At 54.4% G+C, this 22,027-nt stretch overlaps 1 protein-coding gene across 7 annotated transcripts in view; it reads left to right on the plus strand.

Annotated features, from left to right (window-relative positions):
- RBFOX3 (RNA binding fox-1 homolog 3) overlaps positions 1–22,027 on the plus strand; it is a 446,986-nt gene that overhangs the window by 15,375 nt on the left and 409,584 nt on the right. The window contains exon 1 of one of the 7 annotated variants that reach the window (XM_025468217.3): positions 21,619–21,879. The exons of the other annotated variants lie outside the window; for them this stretch is intronic. The gene's annotated coding sequence lies outside the window, so the exon portion shown is untranslated. Of the gene's footprint in view, positions 1–21,618; positions 21,880–22,027 lie in introns of those variants that run through there. 7 annotated transcript variants of the gene reach the window in all.

Below are 22,027 nucleotides of genomic sequence, written 5' to 3' on the forward strand. Positions count from 1 at the left end.
TTTATTCACGAGACACACAGAGAGAGGCAGAGACACAGGCAGAGGGAGAAGGAGGTTCCCTGTGGGGAACCCCATGGGGGACTCAATCCCCGGACCTGGAATCATGACCTGAGCCTAAGGTAGGCACTCAACTGCCTAGCCACCCAGGGGTCCCCATGCTAATGATTATGGAACCTAATGTGAGAAGTGACATCTTTCCAATTTAGAGGGGAGGGTGTCCCAGAATTGACCCCTCAGGCACTTCAGTGTCTAGAACTTGGGGAAATTCAGAGAAGCCAAAAAAGGTGCTTGAGAAGTCATCAGAGAGAAAGTGGTATCCCAGGGGGCAAGTAAAGAGGGCCTTTTAAGGACCAAGTGGGCTAAGGACCACACTTTCTTTGCCACGGGGACATGGAGGTGAGGGCTGAGGACTGACTGCTGTGTTTAGCTATGTTGGTGGGGGGCACTGGTGATCGTGTCAGGCTTTTGTAGAGAAGAGTTGTGTTACATTTGTTTAGGGTTTGGGAGAACACGGGTAGGCGTGAAGTGGGGAATGGCACATATAGACAACTCTTTCAAGGAGATTTCCTGCAAAGGGGAGGAGTAAGTTGGCACAGTATCTGAAAGATCTGAGTCAAGAGAGGGCTTCAGTGTCACTGCTGCTGGCATATATTACAGCTTCTTTAGATGCTCCTGTGAGTGACTCGGGATATGGTGAAAAATACATAATCCTAGAACACAGACCACATCTGTACATATACGTGTATTTACACATGTGCGTAAACTAAATTTGGGCGGATAAAACCCCAAGTGTCACCAGTGGTTGTATTTCAGCTGTGGGATTATGAATAGTTTTTAGATCTGTCTTTATTTGAAAAACCTGTAGTTTACACTTTTTTTCTCCTGCCATAAGCTCGTTTAACAACAAAAGAGTGAAATGTTTACCAAGAAAACCAAGCATGGCTTTCTCATTTCTCTTAAAACCATTTCTCTGTGAAAAAGGTATGTTTGCTTGTGGCAAAAGCATTTAAACAGTGCAGAAAAGTTCAAAAGTAGAGGACAGTTCCTGGCTGAACCTGTCTCTTCAGTCCCTCTCTTAAGTTGTGTATGTTGTTCTGGAAGTTGCTTTTTCGGTTACGTTTCTTTTTGTGGACATGGTGCTCTATCAGCACATATAGCTCTCCCTTGTTTAGAAGAAAGATTGCATAACATGCCACCAGATGGGCACCTCATAATTTATTCCCCAGCAGGTGGACCCCCCAAATACATTGCTGCTGTAACAATGTTGGCACTGTGCCTTGTGAGCATAAATTAGTGGGCAGATTCCTGGAAGTGGAATTGTTAGATCAAAGGTGAAGCTGTCTAGAAATTAGTAAACACCACCAAACAGCCCTTGGGAAAGGTGTCACCGGTTAAATCCCACCTACTGTGTGTCAGAGAGTGTCCTTTCACTCGTTCCTTTTCAAATATTGGGTATTTTAAATATTTTTGTTACTCTGACACTAAGTGATGGTGTCTTGCTATTTGAGCCTCTTTTCCTCTGCTTAACAATCACTTATATCTTTACACAAAGTGGTGGTTTCTCTATGGGTTGTTTGTCCTTTACTTACTAATCTGATGGAACTTTTTATTTGTGAAGGAAGTTCATCTTTTAGTCGAAAGTCTTTTCCTTTTTTTTTTTTTTTTTTTTTTTTGGTTTATGTGTCTTAGGTCATCTTTAAACACTTTACAATAATTTTAAGGGCTTTAAGGTGACCTATTATGTTATTACGTCTCGTGAAAGTGACTTTCCCTGGCCAGCCCTCCCTGGCTTTGTGCTCTGCACCCCAGAGCACAGTTTGGGAGGAGGCCGGGAGGGAACGCGGCCTCACCTGGTCTCACCTGGCCAGGGAGGCCCCGTCTGCCAGGCTCCGGGCTCCCAGGACTCTTTCCCAGCCTGTGTGTGCAGCCTCCAAGAGGACAGAACATTCAGATTGCCACATGGTGGTGTTGAGAAATCACCCCTTGTTCCCGGGCTTATGGGGCAGGGGCAGGGGTGGGGCTGAGCCTCAGTTGCCAGGAAGCCATCCTGGAGCCCTCCGACCCTTGGCTGTGACCCCCCCACCCTGAGCTCCAAGCTTGTCTCATCCATGCCTCACAGTGTAGACCTGAATTACAGGAGCAGAGAGTTTTATAGCCAGGAGGAGCCCTTGAGATCAGTTTTCTAGTCAAGGAAACAGGTGAAGTAAAGGAAGTGTAGACGGCAGATGGCGGGGTGGGAGGCCTGGGTGCTGCGTCTCTGTGGCCAGCGCTGTCCCCTCTCATGGCTCATGTCCTCTCTGAGTCAGCTGCCCTGACAGCTCCCCGAAGATGGTCTGTCCCTCCTGCTGCTTATTACCTGATTGGAACACACAGTGGGTGCTTTATGAACCCCTGGGGCTGGGTCATCAGCTTTGCAGCCGGGCACTGTGTCCACAGTTCTGATAGCCCAGAAGGCCCTCGTTGGATGCAGGTTTGAGCCTGACTTGGGGAATAGCAGGGCAGAAGGCCTTCAGGTCCCTTGGAATGGAACACGGTCATATGGGGTGGGAGTGGGGTTCGCTTTGCTGCTGGCCCTTGAGGACCTGCAGGGAGAGGGGATCTCTCCTGCTCCACAGGGGCTCTGAAGGTGCGGTGGGCAGGGGCTGACCCATAGGCAAGTGCAGGGGGATCTGTAAATTCTTCATGGAAAATGGAGTATGAAGGCCGCATTCCCAGGCCCCTCTGGACTCAGGGGCTCCAGGTGGTCACTCCTCCCTGCCTCTGACCGATTCCCGGGGTCGGCGGGCCAGGTGAGCTTAGTGCCGCAGAGGCTGAGCTCCCGGAGACCACCGAGCACAGAGGTTATTTCATGGGGTTCTAGGTGCTGGAATGGGGGCTACAGACTTACATTGACCTCAGCTCGAGTAGGGGACTAGGTGGGAGAGGCAGTTAGACAAACTGAAGTCCTCATCTGGGTTCTGTGTGTCCAGGGCTGGCACGTCGGGGGCGCCAGCTCCGGAGACTCCCAGAGTCGAGGTGAGGTGTCCAAGGACGGGACGGGGAGGCTCAGCCGAGCCCCGAGAGCACTTCTGATGGTTCACAATGGAAAATCCGACTGACCCACCTGGCGTTGGGTTTATTGGCTTCTAATCACAGTTATAACGCATGGCCAATCTCCAGCCCCTGGAGCATGAAGCAGACAATCACTTACCAAAAACCAAAGTCTCTGCTGAGGTATGAGGGAGGCCAGGTCTCCCTGAGGCTGGTGGTAGCACTCTTCGGGCCTGGATTCCTCCCGGCACGTCCTTCTGTGCTCCGCGCCTCTTGGCTGAGCCCTCTGTGCGTCTCGGGCAGCGCCTCTGGTGGGGCCGTGGAGGCCTTTGCCGGTTCCCATCCCCAGGTTCCCAGGTCCCCAGGGCAGCCTCCTCCACTGAGGCTTCCTGCAGGGGCTGGGGAGGCCGCTGGGTGGAGGGGCTGCAGCGCGGATACTCTGTGCCATGGGCTCTGTCCTTGCCGCCTGCACCAGCGCACGACGACACTCGTGCCCCGGGAGAGTTAGGTCGTGGTGACGAGGACCAGAGAGGGGTGTACGTGCGTGAGGGAGAGAGAAGCGTGGAGTTTCCTGGGTGGCTGGCCTTAGCCTTGGCAGAGCCCAGTCCCCCTGGCTGGTGGTGGCCCCAGCCCACGGTCCTCATGGACACACGGTTCCCTCTGCTCTTGCTCCCGTATTTGTGACGCACCTGGAGTGCCATGGCGCTCCCTGAATGCTGTGACCCCAGGCTCGTCTGCTCACGATGAGGGAGGCTGACTCTCAGCCTGGGGCCCTTCCAGCAAGCCTCCGAGGAGAGGCCTGGGGGCTGGGTGTCAGCTGCTGCTCAGGGCTCTGGAGGACACGTCCTGTCCTGGTGACCAGACACACGTGCAGGGTGGAGCTCCTGCAGGAATGGTTTCTCAGAGGACCTCATGATGGTCTTTGGGTGGCATCGAGGTGATGAGATTGAGCAGCATCCCAAAGGTCCAGACTTGGTATCTCGGGGACTTGGTGAAGGTGCTCACCTGCCCCCATGTTCCCCATGGGACTCAAGGGTGTTTAGATCATCATTCTAAGGAGTCCATTGCCTTCTAGACCATCTCACCTTGTGTGTAACTTGGTTAACAAATGACACTGGGTTGCAGGAAGAGGGGTGCATGTGGGTAAATGCCAGGGACCCACAAGGCTCATGGGTAAGACTTCGTCTTGCTATAGGGGTGGCAACAGGGGCCTGTGGAGGCTGGGGCAGAGCCATACAGGGTTACAATGAGGACCTTGCCCCTCGGCCTGCTCCCAGCTCCTCCCCGAGCCTTCTGTGTCCCCTGTGTGGTTCAGTCTCCTCCCATGGGCTTGCACCTGGACCCCACCCAGTGTGGGCCCATGTGGCAGAGAACCCACCCACAATAGATCGGGGCCGTCCATGCTTTCAAATATTAAATCTGTTCAGAATATTAAATAATTTCCTCTTCAATGATCCCAGTAAATTTAATTAGTGCTCTTCTCCCAATAGAGTTGTCTCCTGGTTTCTGAAATGTTGCTTCACAAGGAAGGGGGCTCAGACTCCTGTGGTGTGCACAGCTGGACTGGCACCGTGCTTCTTCAGCTGCTGGGTCCCTGTGCCAGGCGGGGTTGGTCGGGTGACGCAGAGCTCCGTCTGTCCTCCGAGGTCTGTCTGTGAAGCACTTACTGGGGGTCCACATAGAATGTGGGTTCCTGGGGCCCTCGGGCTGGGAGATCACAAAGCCTGCGGCCTCTTTCCTGGGACTCTCTCGTGCTCTCTCAGATGGCTTGTTTTGGGGGAAGCCAGCTGCCAAGTCCTGAGCCAGCCCCAAAAGTGTGGGTTATTTATATTCTCAAAAAAAAAAAAATAAAAAATTAAAAAAGACCCTCAGAGACTCAGTTTCCTTATCTGTAAGCTGGGGACAATCATGTTGACCTCACAGCATTGTTTTTTGAAGATTAAATGAGAAAATGCATGTTAGGTGCCTCACACATGGTAGGAATTCAGTAAATGTCATTTTGTTCTATTCCTCTCACGAGTCATAGCCTTAAAAATACATATTTCATAATGGTGAAACTTCCAGAACTACAGTTCAAATGATCACCCTGGGTGTGGGCCTTCTGAGAAGAGGCTGAGGGAGGGCCAGAGTGTGGCCGTGGCAGGGGTCTGTGAGCCCCGATGACACTTGGAGAGCCCTGCCGTGGCACAGGCAAATCAACGTACAGCCTGGTCTGAAAGGAGCATCAGCAGGTTGGATCGGCGGCATGTCATGGACATTTCCTCCTAGAATAAAGAAAGCCACGTCTTGGTCCCTCCTCTGCGGTATGTTTTGAGTCTGGCTACCGAGCAACAAATAAAAACAACAGCAGCAAAGACACATCTCCCTGATTAGCCAGTGATTGATTTGCATAATCAGCGCTGTGTCAAGTCAGCTCGCGAGGTGCAGCGCGCAGCCGACCGTGTTCTCCCGAGGCGCTCTGTCAGCTTCTTGGTCAAAGGCATGAGAACCTTCAAACCCTGCAGGTGGCTCCCCACATTCATCAGGGATGCCTTCCATCCTCCGTCCCTCCCACCCCCCCCCCATCAAGCTCGTCCCCTGGAGGGTAAATCAACTCTGTAACATTTCTAATCGAGTTAAATAAAAACACTCCTTGTATTTTTCTTGATTACAAATAGTTTAGGTCCAATGTAGAAAACTTAGGGTAGACAATAAAATTCAAAAAAAGATGAATGAATAAACCACCCGATGTCCATCTACAGAGGGAGTTGCTGCCAGCCCTGGAGGCTGCATCCTTCCATCCTGTCTGGACGCTGGAGGCATGGAATTGGCACTTACTGCACATTCTGGTTTTTATAAACCTCTTCATTTGATGGCTTATGAACACTTTGCAGTGGCATTCAATGTTCTACTACAATAGGATTTTTAATGAGTGCACAAATTATTTACCATGCACCTGCAGCTGGACATTTAGCTTGTCCTCAGTCTTTGAAGCCATAAGCTGCAAATATTCTAGTACATAAATCTTTGGAGATAAATCTTTGCATTTGTTCCTGACTTTCTCCTTAGGGTAAATTCCTACAAGTGGAATTGCTGAGTTAAAGGTTAAACACAATTTGAAAGCTTTTGATCCGAGTGCCAATCTGCCCTCCAGGAGGATTACGCAGCTTCGGATCCCACCAGCAAGCGCGCGAGAGGGTCATTTCCCAGCAGAAGCACTGGATGCAATCAGCGGTTTCAGAATCCAGCTGGTGGAGAAAAATGGAAGTGTGTTTTTGTTTAGATGTGCATTGCTTTGGTGGCTGGTGAGATCAGACACCTTCCCACTTTGGGGTCCTTTTAAAGTCTTCTTTTGTGAGTTGCCGGCTGTGGTCTTGTCCTGCACACGTGTCCCTGTCTCAGGCATGTAAAGATGGCGCTGGCGATGAAGGTGGCCGTGCTGGCGTGGGCGTGCAGATGGAAATGCTCGTGGAGGATGGCAGGGCTACTCTGTGGGTGGAATATTTCTTCATGTTTCTCTCAAAGTGCTTTACCATGTGGCATTGTCCTTTAGCTGTTTACCCATCTGCTCCTCCAGCTTGGCACCCAGCGCCTGGATGGCAGGATTGGACCCTTTGCAGGCCTGTGGGTCACTGCCTGACCCAAAGCTGGACACTTAGAACGTGCCTGAGAAATACTTGTTGAATCCACGAATGAATGGAGATCCTGCATGAGGAATTACTTCCTTTGGGTAGAAGGCAGTTGGGAAGGTCCCCCGAGTATCGGTGGGGTAAGTGGTCAAGCCAGGAACACAAGGACTGTGTGACAGTCCTGATCAAAGAGTGCTGGTGCTTTGGAGCAAGAACAATGAGCAAATTGTATTTTATTCACCTGCATCAAAAAGCACAGGAGTCGGGGAACAGGGAGTGTCTGCCTAGTGGGTACAACGTCTCCTTTTGGATGACAGAGATGTCTTGGAACCAGATAGGGTGATGGTTGCACAATCTTGTGAAGGTTCTAGATGCTACTGAGTCATGCACTTTAAAATGGTTAATTCTATGTTGTGCAAATTTCACCTCAATTAAAAAAAAAAAAAGCAGCACAAGGCTGTCCTTGCTGGCCCTGCTCCCAGCCACTTCAGCCTGATGTGTTGTGTGTCATGACTGCCTGGGGCTCCGGCAGCTTGCGATGGAGCAGGGAACGCACCGCTTCTGGCTTGCTGTGTCAGCCCTGAGGTCGCGGATCAGCACGGGCTCCTCTGTCCAGGGGAGTCTGCAGCAGCAGCACAGCTGGGTCTGTAGAAGGCTGAGCAGAGGGCACATCTAGGCCAGGGGTCAGCACGTGGTCCACAGTGCTCGTCCAGGGTCCGTCATCCCTTGGCCTGTCTTTGGGGGTGGGGCTCCTTGGGGGGGGGTTCTAGGTGGGGGGGGCTGGGGACGGGGACTGCCACCCAGCCAAGGAGAGGTCGATGTGTTCTATTTTGAGCTGGTCAGAGGGAGGGAGGTCTGCTGGGGGCTTCTAGTTGCTCAAGCAGCCCTGTTGGGGACGGGGCACAGCAAGGACCCTTGAGCAGGGGCAGATCTGAGAACAAGATTGTCTCCATTGCTCCACCAGCTCTGGGGGGAGAAATGTTCTAAGGGGTTATGGTGAAGCCCAACCTGGAGGGGCAGGGTTTTGGGGGACCCAGGGCTCCTGGTGTGACTCCGAATTTCTGCAGCTTGGGCATCATACACTTCCTGCGGTGCCACCCCCACCCCCACCCTGCAAGACGTGACAATGGAGCTCCTGGAAGCAGACAAAACTAGCAAACTGGGGAACAAGGCTGAGGAGCTAGTTTGGAAAAAGAGTGGATTTCCTGTGGGAGGAGTGGAGAGAGGGAAATCCCCAGAAACAATATGCAGCTCACGTGCCCCCAGTGTCTGACATAGCTGCTCCCTGCAGTGCCGATCCTATGGCTTCAGGTGGGATCTTGTCCTGGAGATGTGCTGGGGGGCCATGGGGTTTGTCCCCCACCCTTAGCAGAGGAGAAAGTGGAGTCCTGGAGATGTGAATGGTGTGTCCCTGTCGTACAGGTGGCTGTGCTGGGCCAGGTACCCAAGCCCTCTGTCCTCCCGCCTTGGACTGCCCGCCTGCCCTCTCCAGGGAGGTCACCTTCTGATTTCTTGGGAACTGGCCTCATGGGTTAGGAGCCACATAGCCATGCTCGGTGAACAGTCCCTGGAAGTTAGGGTCTCATTTTCAGCGGCATCTTGTCATGGTGGACATGTGTTGTGGATGCCTCTGGGGGCAGGGCAGCTGTCTTTTTTTTTTTTTTTTAATTTTTTTTAAATTTTTATTTATTTATGATAGTCACACAGAGAGAGAGAGAGAGAGAGGCAGAGACACAGGCAGAGGGAGAAGCAGGCTCCATGAACCGGGAGCCCGACGTGGGATTCGATCCTGGGTCTCCAGGATCACGCCCCGGGCCAAAGGCAGGCGCTAAACCGCTGCACCACCCAGGGATCCCTGGGGCAGCTGTCTTAAAGATGCACATGGGGGATACTGGGAGGGGCACTGGTCCAAAGAGCCTGGGAGCTTAGGGTCACTTATTGCCACTGCTGGGGACAAAACAAGACCCAGCATGGGAAAGGGCACGCTCCCCTGCCCAGGCCCTGGTGCAGGAGATCCATCCAACCCCAGCTTTGTGCGTGCCTCACTGTGTGGCCTGGCAGTCTGATGGCCTGTCCTGGCCTTAGGTTTCCTTTCTTTGTTTTCCCCAAAGTATATCAGCAGTGATCCTGTAGCCTGTGGTGCAGCTCTGTGCAGAGGTTCAATGCTAGGATGAGACAGAAACATAGTTCTAGTTAGGATGTGCACAGGACTCTAAGCAGAGCCCTCAGGAAGTCAGAGGGACTGTCCAGAGGGAGGTGGCTGCGCTCAAGGAGGTCACCTGGAGACCCAGGCTCTCCTTCTGGGGTTCCTGTCCTCAGAGTGCTGCCTCCACATGCTTGGTCTCAGAGGGTCCTCCTTTGTTCACATTCCAAGCCTCTGGTGGAGGAAATGAGAGGTGAGGGTGAGCTCAGGGGTCTCCCCTGATGGCATGACCGACAAGCTGTAGGTGCCCCTTGTTTTACATCCCATTGGCCACAGTGTAGTCACGTGATCATACCTGGCTGCCAGGGAGGCCAGGAGGTATGGCCCTTATCTTGCACAGCTAAATGTCGGGGTCCAGTTATCTGACATAAGCATCTTCTGTCACCGACGGGGAGACGTTTTCTAAATTTTACTGGAGGACGATGATTCTAAGGGTCTGTCCGTTTTCCTAAGTAGGCCCTGGAGGCTGCCCGGGGGCCCGCTGTGCAGAAGTGGCAGGGGCTGCTTCCTGCTTACTTGGCTGGTCTGCTTCAGGCTCTGGTTTAGAAGGGAGGGGTCCCTGCTTTCGTCGATAATAAGCAACAGCTGGATTAGGGGGCCCTGTGGGCGGGGTGGGCATGCAGGAGCGAGGGGGCTTGGTAGAGATGCTCGTTTGCAGAGAATGGATCCAGGGGGCTTCTGATCCACCTGACCCCTGGCTGCCCCCACCCCGTCTCCGTGCCCCCCACATCCTACCCCAGCATGCTCATCTGAATTGAAAGCTGTAGAATGCCACATGGTCCTCCAGGCCATGATTTTAATAATTCTGTGGCATTCTTGTTCTGTTCACTTCAGTGAACTATTTCCCACTAACAGTTCGTTAGCTTGCTTTCTGCCTGCAACAACCATGAGAATGCAGGCAGTTTGTAACCCCCCCCCGAGCTCCCCTGCTCCCCAAAGTTGGGTTTTCTGCTGGTGGTAATGGATGCTCTCTGCCATGCCCAGAGGCCACAGCTATCCCGTCTTTGCACGTTTGTGTGGGTAAGAGCAAGCCCCCCGCCTGCCTGCCCACCTTGCTTATAAAATGAAAGCACGTGTCCAGACGAACGTTCACAGCAGCTGCACTGGTGATAGCCCCACGCTGGAGATCACTCAGACGTCCGCCCGTGCGCGGGAGTGCCGCTCAGCAGTAACAAGGAGTGAGGCTCGGATACGCTCGGCAGCGTGCTCGCCTCTCTGGGGAATGACGCTACGTGCAAGGAGCCGGACCAAGAAGAGGGTCTGTGCTGAATAATGTTACTTATGTAAAATTCCATAGAACAGATCAGTGGTTGGCTCGAGGCGGGGGGCAGTGGGTGCAGGAAGGGGTAGGAGGGAGATCTCAGGGTGCGGGAGGAGCTTTCTGGGGGTAGCTGCGTTCGCTGTGGACCGGGGGCACGTCCACACCTCAGAACTTACGAACTCCACCTTTAATCCTGTGTGCTTTGCTGTGTCTGCGATAGCTCGGTAAGGGGTGAGGGAGCTCCTGGGGGTCTCTTTCTCGGGGGCACTAATCCCATTCATGAGCCTTGTGACCTCCCAAGGGCCCCACCGCCAGATACCAACTCCTTGGTGGTTAGGATTCAACCTGTAAATCTGGGGGGGCACACACGTTTCCTCCACTGCACTGTGTGACTGCTGCACATGCCGATGCATCCCTCATGGCCTTGGTGCCTCCCAGAGGGCACCCATGGAGCTGGACATGCCTGCCAGGTGTGGCCCCACACGGGGCACCCGGACGCAGTGAGCTCCCTGTACTGACAGCAGGAGATGTTTGCCAGACACCACCCACTGGCTGGAGGCTCCTGGACCTTGGCTGTATTTCTGCGTCTGTGTGCTCCCTGCCTCGAGCAGTGGAGACCTCCCCCGGGATGACGTTGTGGTTCTGAGGGACGGAGCCCCACATGTTCTGCTCCGATGTGCGCTTTGTGTCATGGAAGTCACGAGGGTGCATGAGCCCCCATCTTGGGCTCCGAGTAGCCTGCGGGCTGCAAGCAGATGGCGGTTGTCCCGTCTACCTGCTGGCGTGTGTGGTAGTGTCCTGGGGCTGCCATAATGGAGTTCCGCAAGCCGGGCGGCTTAACTCAACCCAGGCTGATCCCGGCATTGGTGTAGAGGCCAGGAGTATGGGATGAGCAGGCTAGGCTCCCTCCAGGAGCTCAGGGAGCGTCTTTCCTTCTCTCTGCTGTCTTCTGGGGGGCACTCCTTGTGTGTCACTGCATCACCCAGCTTGTTTTCACTTGGCCTTCTCCTGTCTGTCGTGTCCTCACATGGTAATCCCCCCTTTTTATAGGAACTCCAGTCGTGTAGGTGAGGGCCACCCTTACTGATCTCATCTTAACTTGATTGTTATCTCCGATGACCCTGTTTCCAAACAAGGTCACATTCTGGGCTACAGGGAAATTAGGGTGTGGATGGTGTTTTGGGGGCCACATTGAGCCCACAACAGTGTTTATCCTACTGTAATGTAAGTAACAGACGGTTACACGCCCACATTGTCCGTGAGGGGGGCCATCGGTCCTTCACGACACTGTTTCCGGCCCCTGCACATCCTGCTCCTGCCTCTCCGGGTGGGAGATCTTGGGAAAGCCCCCATCTTGTCAGGTCCTCAGTTTATTCTTTTGTGAAAGGGATGGTCAGAACACCTGCTCAGAGTATTTGTGGGGGGTTAATGAGGTCCAATGCTGGGCCCAAGGGAGGGCTTGGAAAGTAATGGAAAATATGTAGGAGTGGATCGGGAAATGCCAGAGTCTGAGAGGCTGCACCAGGAGCATAGGCGGCGTCCCCTTCAGTGAACCCTCAAAGGGTTCTCCTGGGAAGAACAGGGTGTGAGTGGTGTTTTAGGGGCACACCTGCTTTTTTTCTCTTCATGGGGGGCCGTGGGCAGAGAGAAGGGAGAGAGAATCCAAAACAGACTCCTCACCCAGTGCAGAGCCTGACACGGGGTTAGATCTCATGACCCCGAGATCACGACCTGAGCCAAAATCACAAGTTGGATACTTAACCGACTGAGCCACCCAGGCACCCCTAGGGACAGCCCTGCTTTAGACACGTGTGCAGGAATGAAGGCGAGGGAGCTGAGGGCCCAGAGTGTGGCCAGGGCAGGGGGTGGGGTGGTGCCCAAAGCCCAGAGGGGTGGCTGTGGGGTGGGGGTGCCGTGGGGGAGGGGAGGAGACAGGTGCTGGGAAAGCCGGCTGTGTAGGGAGAAGCAGGTTGTAAACACATGGAGGGAATCTGTGCGTTGAGTTGAAGCCCTAACCCCAGCACTTCAGGATGCACCTGTATCCAGAGGTGGGGCCTCGGGAGAGGCAGTTAGGTTACACGCGGCCATGTGGGTTAGCCCCAATCCAGAGCGGGCATCAGGACACAGACATACATGGAGGGACGCCTGTGGGTTTAGGGGGAAGATGGTCATTCGTCTACCAGCCCAGGAGAGAGGCCTCAGAAGAACCAGCCCCACTGGCACCTTCATCCCAGACCTCCAGCCTGGAGGCAGAAACAAGTGCGTGTTGTTGACGCTGCCAGCCTGGGCTGCTAACATGCCAGGCAGGCACTCCCCAGATGGATGTCTTCTCCAGAGTCCACCGCCACGGTGAGGCAGCTCCAGCCCCACCACCCGGTCAGGCAGACAGGCCCGCCAAGCTGTGAGTCTGACTGGCAAGGCCGGTGGCTGCTACCTTCTTATTGGTGGTGACATGATTAGGTCGTGTTTGCACAGGAGCCTGGGAACAAGACCGTGCCTCAGGGGTCTCTGGGAGGAAGTGCATCAATGAAGTAGCAACACAGTATCGTCTTTTGGAAGATCTTAAACCGGGGGGCAATGAAATCCAAGTAATAATGAATTCAAAGGCAAAAATGGTTTAGTTTTCTCCTCCTCTACCCCCTTGGGTGGCTTTGGGGCCGTGTCCCATCTTGTAGGATGAAGGTGCTGTTGTGTGGGTGTGGGAAGCCACGTGGCAGCAGCAAGTACCCACGGGAGCCGCAGGGCACACATCCACGTGTCCGTGCGCGTGAGAGCATTTAGTGACTGGGAGGGTGCGGGCTGCAGCTGGCCTAGAAGGGACACCGAGTCATGCGCCAGCGAAACTGACCCTGACCTGTCACGGTCACCCCACGGTACTGCCCCATGGCTGCCATGAGAAGTTCTTGGAATCACTAGGAAATAGAGAAGGTGTCACTATGGGAGGTGACAATGTTAACCTAGTTTATTGTGATGGTCGCTGTATATACACATGGCAAGTCACTGTTCTGTGCACCCACAACTAATACTACGTCCTATGTCAATCATACATAGCTCAGTAAAACCAGGGGGAAAAAAAGAAATTCATGGAAATAGCGAAGGTCTGAATTTTCCATTAAGGAATTCAGTATCTTCTAAACTTGAAGGATAAAAGCCATCCAGAATGACTCTGTGAAGCTCTCTGTGTTAGTTACAATGATTTAATAGCTATACCCTTAAAAAGTATAGAGCCATGACCACTCACCCACTCTGCTGGGCTCTGCACACTGTTTCTTGCTGGTCTGGGTCAAGCTCTTCAGTCGTGCTTTGAACCCTGGAGTGATGCGAACTGAGGGACAGGCTGACATGTCAGAGGAGAGTCAAATAGAAGGTGGGCAGTGGATTACATTTAACAGGGGTAAGGAAGAGAGCTCACCCATGCCATGTTTGGACATAGATTTACAGAAATAGTGCAGAAGAAATGGGCTTAAAACAAGCAGCCTATTGCAGCTACTGTTAGGAGTGTCTTGGTGGACACCCCAGGTGTGATGGAGGGAGTTCTCTTAGCTCTTTGCCATTGGACTGCTGTGAGCCTGGAGCCAGGTTCTGGGCACATTCTGGGCCTCCAGACACTTGTGCAGAATTCCAGGATGGCAGTTAGGATGAGGACAGGTTGTTTGCAAAGTAGCTGTGGGACTGCACGTGCACCTCTGTGTGTGTATGCACCTGTGGGCATCTGTGTGCCATGTGCACCTGTGTGTATGCCTGTACACACCCGAGTGTATGCCTTTGCACACCTGTGGGCATCTGTGTGCTATGTGCACCTGTGTGAATGCCTGTGCGCACGTGTGGGTATGTGTGTGCTACGTGCACCTGTGTGTATGCCTTTGCGCACCTGTGGGCATCTGTGTGCACCTGTATGCATCTGTGTGCTGTTTGTGCCTTTGGGCACTTGTGTGTGCATCTGTGGGCATCTGTGTGTTGTTTGTACCTGTGGGGATCTCTATGCACACCTGTGGGCATCTGTGTGCTGGGCTTGATGGTGCAGGAAGGAGCCACGGTCACTCTTCCTTATTCCTCATCACTCCAGAAGGCAGAAGCGAATTCCCAACTGGATGACGAGCACAGCAGGTCTGGGATCAACGTTGGAAGAATGTTTCCCAGCAGTGCAGGTCTTCCCCTTGAGGGAAAGTCTGTCGGGGGACGTGGGGAGCACCCTGCCACCGTGGTTGCTCGGGCAGAGCTGGGTGGTGCCGTGCGGAGGGTTGTAAGGTAGGAAAGGTTCCCACAGAGGACACGCTGGATCAGGTGATGGCCAGCTGCTCTGAAGCTCATCTGATTTCATTATTGATCCCTTCGATGTGTGTTGAATAGTATCCCTCAAAATTTGTGTCCACTTGGAATCCCAGTGGTCTTCCTTAGAAATAGGGTCTTTGAGGATGTAATTGGTTAAGATCAGGTCCTGCTGGATTAGGTGGGATCTGAATTCAGTGATTTGCCCTTAGAAGGAGGGAATGCATGGGGGAGGCCATGTGGAGACAGAGGCAGAGGTAAAGTGATGTTGCCACAAGCCAAGGAAGCCCAAGGATTGCCAGCAACCCCCAGAAGCCAGGAGAGGGGCCTGGGATGGTTTCTGACCAGAGTCCTCGGAGGTGGAGATGCCTTGATTTGGGACATCTGGCCTTCAGGACTGTGAGAAAAGATATTTCTCTTGTCTTAAGCCCCCGATTTTGGGTTCCAGAAGCCCTAGGGAGTGGAATCACCTGCTGCCCCGGCCCCGGGCGTTCCCTGTGTGGCACGAAAGGGAAGGTGCTTCCTCTGCTTTGCCTTCTCCTGCTCTGAAGACTTTAGAGTCAAATGGAAAATCCTTGTCATTTTTCACAATGCCACATTTCCTGCTTTTTTTTTTTTTTAAATAAAGTATTGCACGTGCCTAGTGAACATTCTAACACCCGCGCTCTGTGATGTGGTTACTGTTTGCAGCGTACAGAGAGAGCACGTGCTTCCATCGCGGCCTTGGGAGCCCAGAGCCGGGCGTGCCTGCGCCCCACTGTTTCCCTTTCTCCAGCTGGCCTCTGGCCACGCATCCATCTCTCATATCTCCTCCTGTCTCCAGCCTCCTGAACTTGTTTGCACTCACCTTGCGCCAAAGGGGGTGAGGAGCATGGGGGGCAAAATCAGTTAAAATTCAGGTGTTTTGCCTTCACAGTGCTACACACCTGGCTCTTGGGAAACCCGGAGAAATCAGATTGATTTTCCAGTGTGTATCCAGATGTCTGTCATCCCGTGGACACCACGGTGTCTTCTCTGTCCTCTGGAGAATCTGTCTGTCCAGGCGGATGCGCCTTCCCTCCACTCACGTCTGCTCAGATTCGGCTGAGCACATCCACACAAAAGGGACAAGAGTGCTACTTCTGTAGAACAAGCTTAGCACAGACCTTCTTCCCACAGGATTGCCTGGGGTTGCCTAGCAATCTGACAGCACTCTGCCTCAGCAGACACACGACTTGGATGGATTTTTCCTATTTTTAATTTGTTTTCTGGGTGGGTATTATTGTGCAGTCGTAGGCTGAGCTCAAAGATATGGCATGGGTCCCACTCGAAACAAGTAGGTCCAGGAAGATGGGGAGGAGCCCACAGGTCCTCGAAGGGGCCTCAGCATCTGTCTCTGGCCGTCGCCCTGTTTGTGAAAGTTGTGTGGCACCTGGGGACCCTCTGCCTGCACCCCTGTCACATTCCCCATGCCATCCCGGTTCTCCAGAAGCAGCCGGGTTATTAATATTAAGCAAAGCGAAGAGAGAAGAGTGTGCGATGTGGACACGGGACCCTGAGCTGCCTGGATCTCCCCCTGACATTTCCCGTCCACGTGGGAGGAGATATGGATGATTTGCAAGGGGTTCACCCTCCTCTCGAGAAGATAAATGTCAGAACTGAAAGCAAGCGGGTACTGATATAGAGCTGCACACTCTTAAATAAAATATCAAGTCTGGAAGTGTGTGTGTGTGACATTGCAGATGCACCTGTCTGCTCCCCTGCATGTGAAGTAGGAGGCGGCATGGCGGGGGTGGTCCTGCTTGCAGACTCAGACCTGGGGTCAGGGTCTAGGGCTGCTGTTCAGGCACTCTGAGCCTCAGTTTCCTCAGCTGTAATAGGAGGGGACTGTTCAGAATGACCTCTGAGCCGCTTCCATTCGGAAATGCCATGATGACGTCTGGGACAGGAAGCCAACGAAGGAGTAAGATGGTGGAGGAAAATAATGTAAACTGGAGATTGAGTCTCAGGGAAAGCTGGCATTTGGGAGGAAGTGAGGGAAGCAAATGGGAAGGAGGAAGGACGAGTGGAAGACCAGGCTGTCATGCAGAATCAGGAAGAAGTTTCCAGAAAGGGAGTGGATAGCAGGGCCACCTACCTTAAATGATCAAGTGCACCGAGGGTGGAGTGCAGGCTAGTTTGGTGACTCCATCCCTGGAGACCCCAGGAGGGCCATTCTGTGGGGTGTTGGGGGCAGATGGGAAGTGTCAGCGATAAGGGTCCTTGGGGAGAGAGCAGTGTCTACAAGCGGCTCTCACAGCAAGGGTGAGACCCCCACCCGCTTTCAGACTGTGGGCCAGGGCCCCCAGGGCAGGAGGGATTGGAGTCGGGGAGGCCCGACATGGCTGGACAGAGGAAGCAGGAGGGCATTTGGAGGGAAAGGGGGATGGGGAGGAAGTCTGAGCTCTCCCTTCCTAGTGGAAACCCATGGTGTAGTCATCTGCCAGGAGTAAGGGGGGGGTCACATGGTGGCTCGGGTGTGTAGTCGGGCAGCCCACCCAGCTGGCCAGCTGGTGCTGAGGCAGTGCAGGGAGGAGGGTCTCTGCGCCAGCTGTGACCGGAGGTGAGGGCTGGGCTGGCGCGGGCCTCCGTGGCTTCACTGGGTAAGTCAGTGGGTTGGAGCCTCTGACTGCCAGGTTTCATCGTGATCTGGGTTTCATGGGGTCTGAGAGACACAAGCCCCTGGAGCCCTACAGAGTATATGCTTCCGCACATCTGCTCCGCACGCACCGTCAGTGGGTGGTTTCCCTGTGGGGCTGTCCTTACAGGGAAGTCATGAACACTGGCAGGCACCTGTCCAGTGACCTATGGTGCGCTCAGACCGCGGCCTGAAAGGGAAACTCGCGGTAGCCAGCAGTGGCCAACAGGACAGGGCAGGGGTAGGACATGGACATGCCTGTGTGTTAACATGTGATGTAATATTGGTGTGGGGAGGAGGAGGGAGGAAGAGTCATTTTAACAAGGAAGTTAGGACTGCATTAAGTAGCCTTAGAATTTACTCTATTGGATTGAGAGACCAAACAAGGAGGCCCGGTAACCATGTAAAATGCACTTCCCACCGGTACACCTGCTGGTCATCTGTGGACCTAACAGGATCATGGAGGAAGGGCACGCAGAAAGTCCTCTTCTGTCTTTTCTCCCACATTTCGCTGTTGTGTGAGCACCTCCTTAGTGCAAGATGCTCACCATAAAGACCTAGCCACGGTGCCTTTCTGCTGTGGCTTTTCAGGCTGCTCATCTCGGATGGAGGGTCTAGGAGAAGGGAAGACAAGTTAAATAGTTTTGGGGCCACAGTCTGAGCTTATAAGAGCCCTTTTTAGGGGGTCAGTGAACCCACTGACCCTCAGTGGACCATGGCATCTGGTCTGGGAGGCTCTTGGCGAGGCCACAAGAGCTTCCTGTGTTAACAGAGGGATGTCTGGCAGGTGGCTGGGCCGCCCTCCTGTTCCTAAGAGGACATGTGTTGTCTGAGGGGGGAAATGAGTGTCTTCAGCTTATACATACAGGTGGCAGTGCATGGAGAAGAAAGGAGGCACTCCATCAGGACTTGGCCCACGCAGGCCAGGAAGGTACAGATTACAACCTGGGCCAGGTTTGTCTGGCGTTAATCTGTCACTAGGCTGCCAGAGGTGTTTTGGTGATGACGCCCTCAACATGTCTGTGTACTAGACAGTTGGATGTGTCACCACCCTGCTCTAATTGATGGCTTCCCCTACACGGTCTGCCTTCTCTCCCATCCTGTGGACTCCCCTCTTCTCCCCCCTCTTACTGGATGCACTATTTCATGCATCCCTTGTCATATGTTTTCACGATTTACTCCCTTGTTTTGTTGGAGCACATCCTCTAGTGGCTTCCTGAGAAGCAGTGCATAGGAAATAAAGGTTTTTGAAACCTTGCATGTGCAAAGGTTTTTATTTTATTTTAATTTTAATCTCACAGCTGATTGTTAATTTGGCTAAGTTAGGGATTCTAGGCCAGGAAAGATTTTCCTTTGGCACTTTGAAGGCACCACCCTTATCTCCTGGCTCTCACTGTTGTTCTAGAGATGGCTAATGCCCATTCTCATTTGGGCTCTTTTTTATGGGACCTGGAAACTTGTGGGAACTTTTTTTGGCCTCAGTGTTTGGTATGTCAGTATACTTTGATGTGGGTCAGTTTCCATCCATTGTGCTGAGAACCAGGAAACTCATTTCTAGGGCAATTTGCCTGTTTTGGTTCTCTCAGTGTTTTCTTTCAAAGAGCGTCCTGTTCTTGATGCGTAGATGCAGTATCTTCTCTGCTGCCTTTTGAGACATTGAAAGGGACTGTTGATGATACCCTCTCGTCTTCGTTTCCTCAAAGTTCCTCTCCACCCCCCCACCCCCCCACCCCCCCAGCCACCACCGCCCTGGGTAGTTTGGTGGCTCTCTTCTGAAAGGCTTTCCTCAGATGTCTGGAAATTTGGGGATGTCCACTCACATTTTGGGGAGTGGCCTGCAGAGCTGACTGGAGGCTCTGAGGACTGGGTGGGCTTGCCCACGGGGCTTTCCTGGAGGGAGATTGGTCCACACTCTTCTGGGAAATAGCCAGGTTATGTCTTACCTGCAGGAGGAGAGAGGGACTCTCCTGGGCTTTGCCTGAAGGGCATGGTCCTCTGGGGGCTGATGGGGGCTCTCAGCCTTTGGGGGACAACATACCTCTCTGCCACCCGTGCATGAAGTCCCTCCAGCCACAGAGCCCCTGCTTCATTCTCCCCAGGGAACACCCCCTCCAGGGTGGCTGGCCATCTGGGGGTCTGGAGCAGGTAGCCAGCAAGGGTCTGTGGGCTTCTCAAAAAGATCCTGCTGCTCTGAGCTGCCTTCCCTATCTCCACGGGTCCCTGGCCTTACTGGTCGGAGCCTTGGAGGTGGTTTCTCAGCTTCCCTCTGCTGTGGGGTTAGGAGTCAGCATGGCCAGGCCAGACACCACTGCTCTATCATTTTTCTTGTCTTTCCTCCCGTTCTCCAGCTCTTTGGTGTTTATATCTTTATAAAATCTCTTTTGGTAGTTTTAGTGGGGTTTTAGAGGGAACAAAATTAGTTGTGTGCCCTTGACTAAAATGTTTCTGAGGTAAATCTCCTCGTTTTGTCCCTAATTATCAGTGCAAAGTACCATTCTCAGCTTCTCCTCCCTGTTCTCACTAAAACAAACAAGAAAACACGAAAACCAACAAAGTTTCCAAGTCAGAGGTGTATAAAATATTCTTTTATGCTATCCCAAGATGGACAATCTCCTGGGTGTTCCTGGTATGAGGACGTACAGTTTGGTCCTGTGCCCTTTTCTGGCCAGATCCCTAGTGGACAGCAGCTGCAGCTGGAAGGGCACATTCCCTAGGGCTCGCCGTGAGGCCAGCCTTGCTGGGGCCTGTCTCCAAGGGGGGATCCCATTGTGCAGGTCCTGTGGCTCAAGCTGCCACAGCTGCCAACTTCAGCCCACCCACACAGGAGCACCATGGGTCTGTGGTGCTGAGTGCCCGCTGGGTCTGATGGAGCTTGGGAACAGGATTTGGTGCTGTCTTCAGAGAGATTTTCTGGAATGATCTAGAAGAGTGACCTATAAGGAGCTATTACTTGCCTGTGAAGGAAGAGGCCTGCCTGTAGGGATACAGTTGGGTGATGGTAGTGGGTGGGCCCAGCCACGAGTTGGAGGCCACAGAAGCCTGGACCATCTGACAGTGGAGGACAGAGAAAGCCAATTAGGTCTTCTGAGCAGGGATGTGCCATTTTAAATATGGGGGCTGGGGAAAGTTCAATCATCCAAGCAGCTGCCTTGCTGGTAGACAAGGCATTTATCCGGTGTTTAGCTGTAGGCCGAGCAGCTTACTTGAAATTGTATAGCACGATTCCCCCTGGCCAAGACAGATCAATGATCCAGACAGGCTGGAGGGCCAGAAATTAAAAGCATTAAGCTCGTAAGTGGACAGTAGCCACTTGTCTTGGACACTGTCTATTCTCACCCTGCAGGGAAGGCAGCCGGCAGCACGGCGCCCCAGGCATGCAGGAACGCAGAGCCCACACGCCTCCCTCCGCTGCCTCTGATTCTTCTAGGCCCCTAACAAACCCCAGATTCCATGACATGCTTTTTGCCTCACGCAGAAAAGCAGGACAGTCAGGTACAGAGAGGAATCCTAGGGTTCCAGAAGCATCATCCAGAAGTAAAAAGCAACCTGGGATGGTTTTTCGTTTGTTTTTAGATTGAGAACGTCTTTGAGGTTACAGCTCACCCCTTCTCCCCTGTGGTGTTCTGGGCACAGCATCTGTGTTTTGCTTAGAAACAGAAGTAAGGTCTGCCTGATCCTGTGGTTCTGCTTGGGACAGTCCAGGTCCTCCTGCCTTTGGTGCTGACATTCCTGCCCTCTGTGGGTCTCATCCCACCAGCCCACAGGGTCCCCACTCCACCCACCCTTACCTTTGGCTTTCCTTCTCCCCTCCCCAGCCCCTAAACCAGGGCCTCTTCCCCCAGGTTGGGGGAGGATGGAGTAAGAACAGGGACAACCTGCTCTCCTGATTTGAGGCAAATCCTAGGCGACCTCCCACAGTGACAGCCCCACATCTAGGCCAGGGCAGGGATGTTTACATAGGTTACCTTCGCCAATCTGGAGAACCACCCCAGCAGTGGCCCTGTGTGGCCCCTTCACTCTCCATCTGGAGGAAGGCAAGGCACTGAATTTCAGGCCTAGGTAAGGGAGTGGGAGGCCTGTGGACCAAGTGGAAGAGGAGTGTAGGGGGGCATTCACTCCCGCTGTGCCTGAGTTCCACCGCAGGCCCAGGGCCAGAGCCCGGGAGGTGGGAGGGCAGGGGTCCTCCGAGGAGCTGCCGGCCCACGATCGCCCCGGGGGCAGGCGGGAGGGAGGGAGGGAGGAGAGGCGGGGCCAGGGCTGGAGGGCGGCGCTTGCGGGGACCGGGCTGCTCCGGGCCCTGGGGACCCCTGCGCTTCGCTCACTCCTCCCCCGCCGGGGCTCCGCGGGCCAGCGCTGCGGCCGCCAGGGTGCGCCCCCCCGCCCCGCCCCGCCCCGCCGCCGTCCCCGGCCCGCTCCGCCCGAGCCCCCCCTCGCCGCGCTGCGCGCTCCGCCCGAGCCGCCGCCGCCGCCGCCGCGTGCTCCCGCTGTCTCCTCGCTCCAGCCGAGCGAGCCGGAGGAGCCGGGGAGAGGGAGAGAGCGAAAGGGGGAGGAGAGAGGGAGAAGGAGGGCGGGAGGGAGGGGAGCAGAGGGAGAGGAGGCGGCGGCGAGCAGGAGCGAGCGCGGAGCGCCGAGCCGCGGGGCAGCTCCGGAGCCGGGAGCCTCCTCGGACAGCCGCCCGCCCCGGCCCGGCCCGGCCCCGCTCCAGCGCCCGCCCGCTCGGAGGACACGCGGCCGCCGCCGCCGAGCCCGGCCCGCGCCCCTCGCCGCCCGCTCCGCTGCCCGCTCGGGGCCGGGATGCAGCCGGGGCATGGCCGCCGGGCCCCCGTCACCTGCCGCGGGGAGCGCTGAGCCCGTGAGTACCCCGACCCTCGCCGGCGCGCGCCCTGCGGGTCATCACCTTCGCGTTGCCCGGGCTGGGGGCGGGGGCGGGGGCGGGGGCGGGGGGGCGCGGCCGGGGAGGGGCGCACGAGACCATCCCGGGGCGCGCGGGGAGGGGGGCG

The sequence above is a fragment of the Canis lupus genome, chromosome 9 (genome assembly GCF_003254725.2).
Source record: "Canis lupus dingo isolate Sandy chromosome 9, ASM325472v2, whole genome shotgun sequence".
Lineage (NCBI taxonomy): Eukaryota > Metazoa > Chordata > Mammalia > Carnivora > Canidae > Canis > Canis lupus.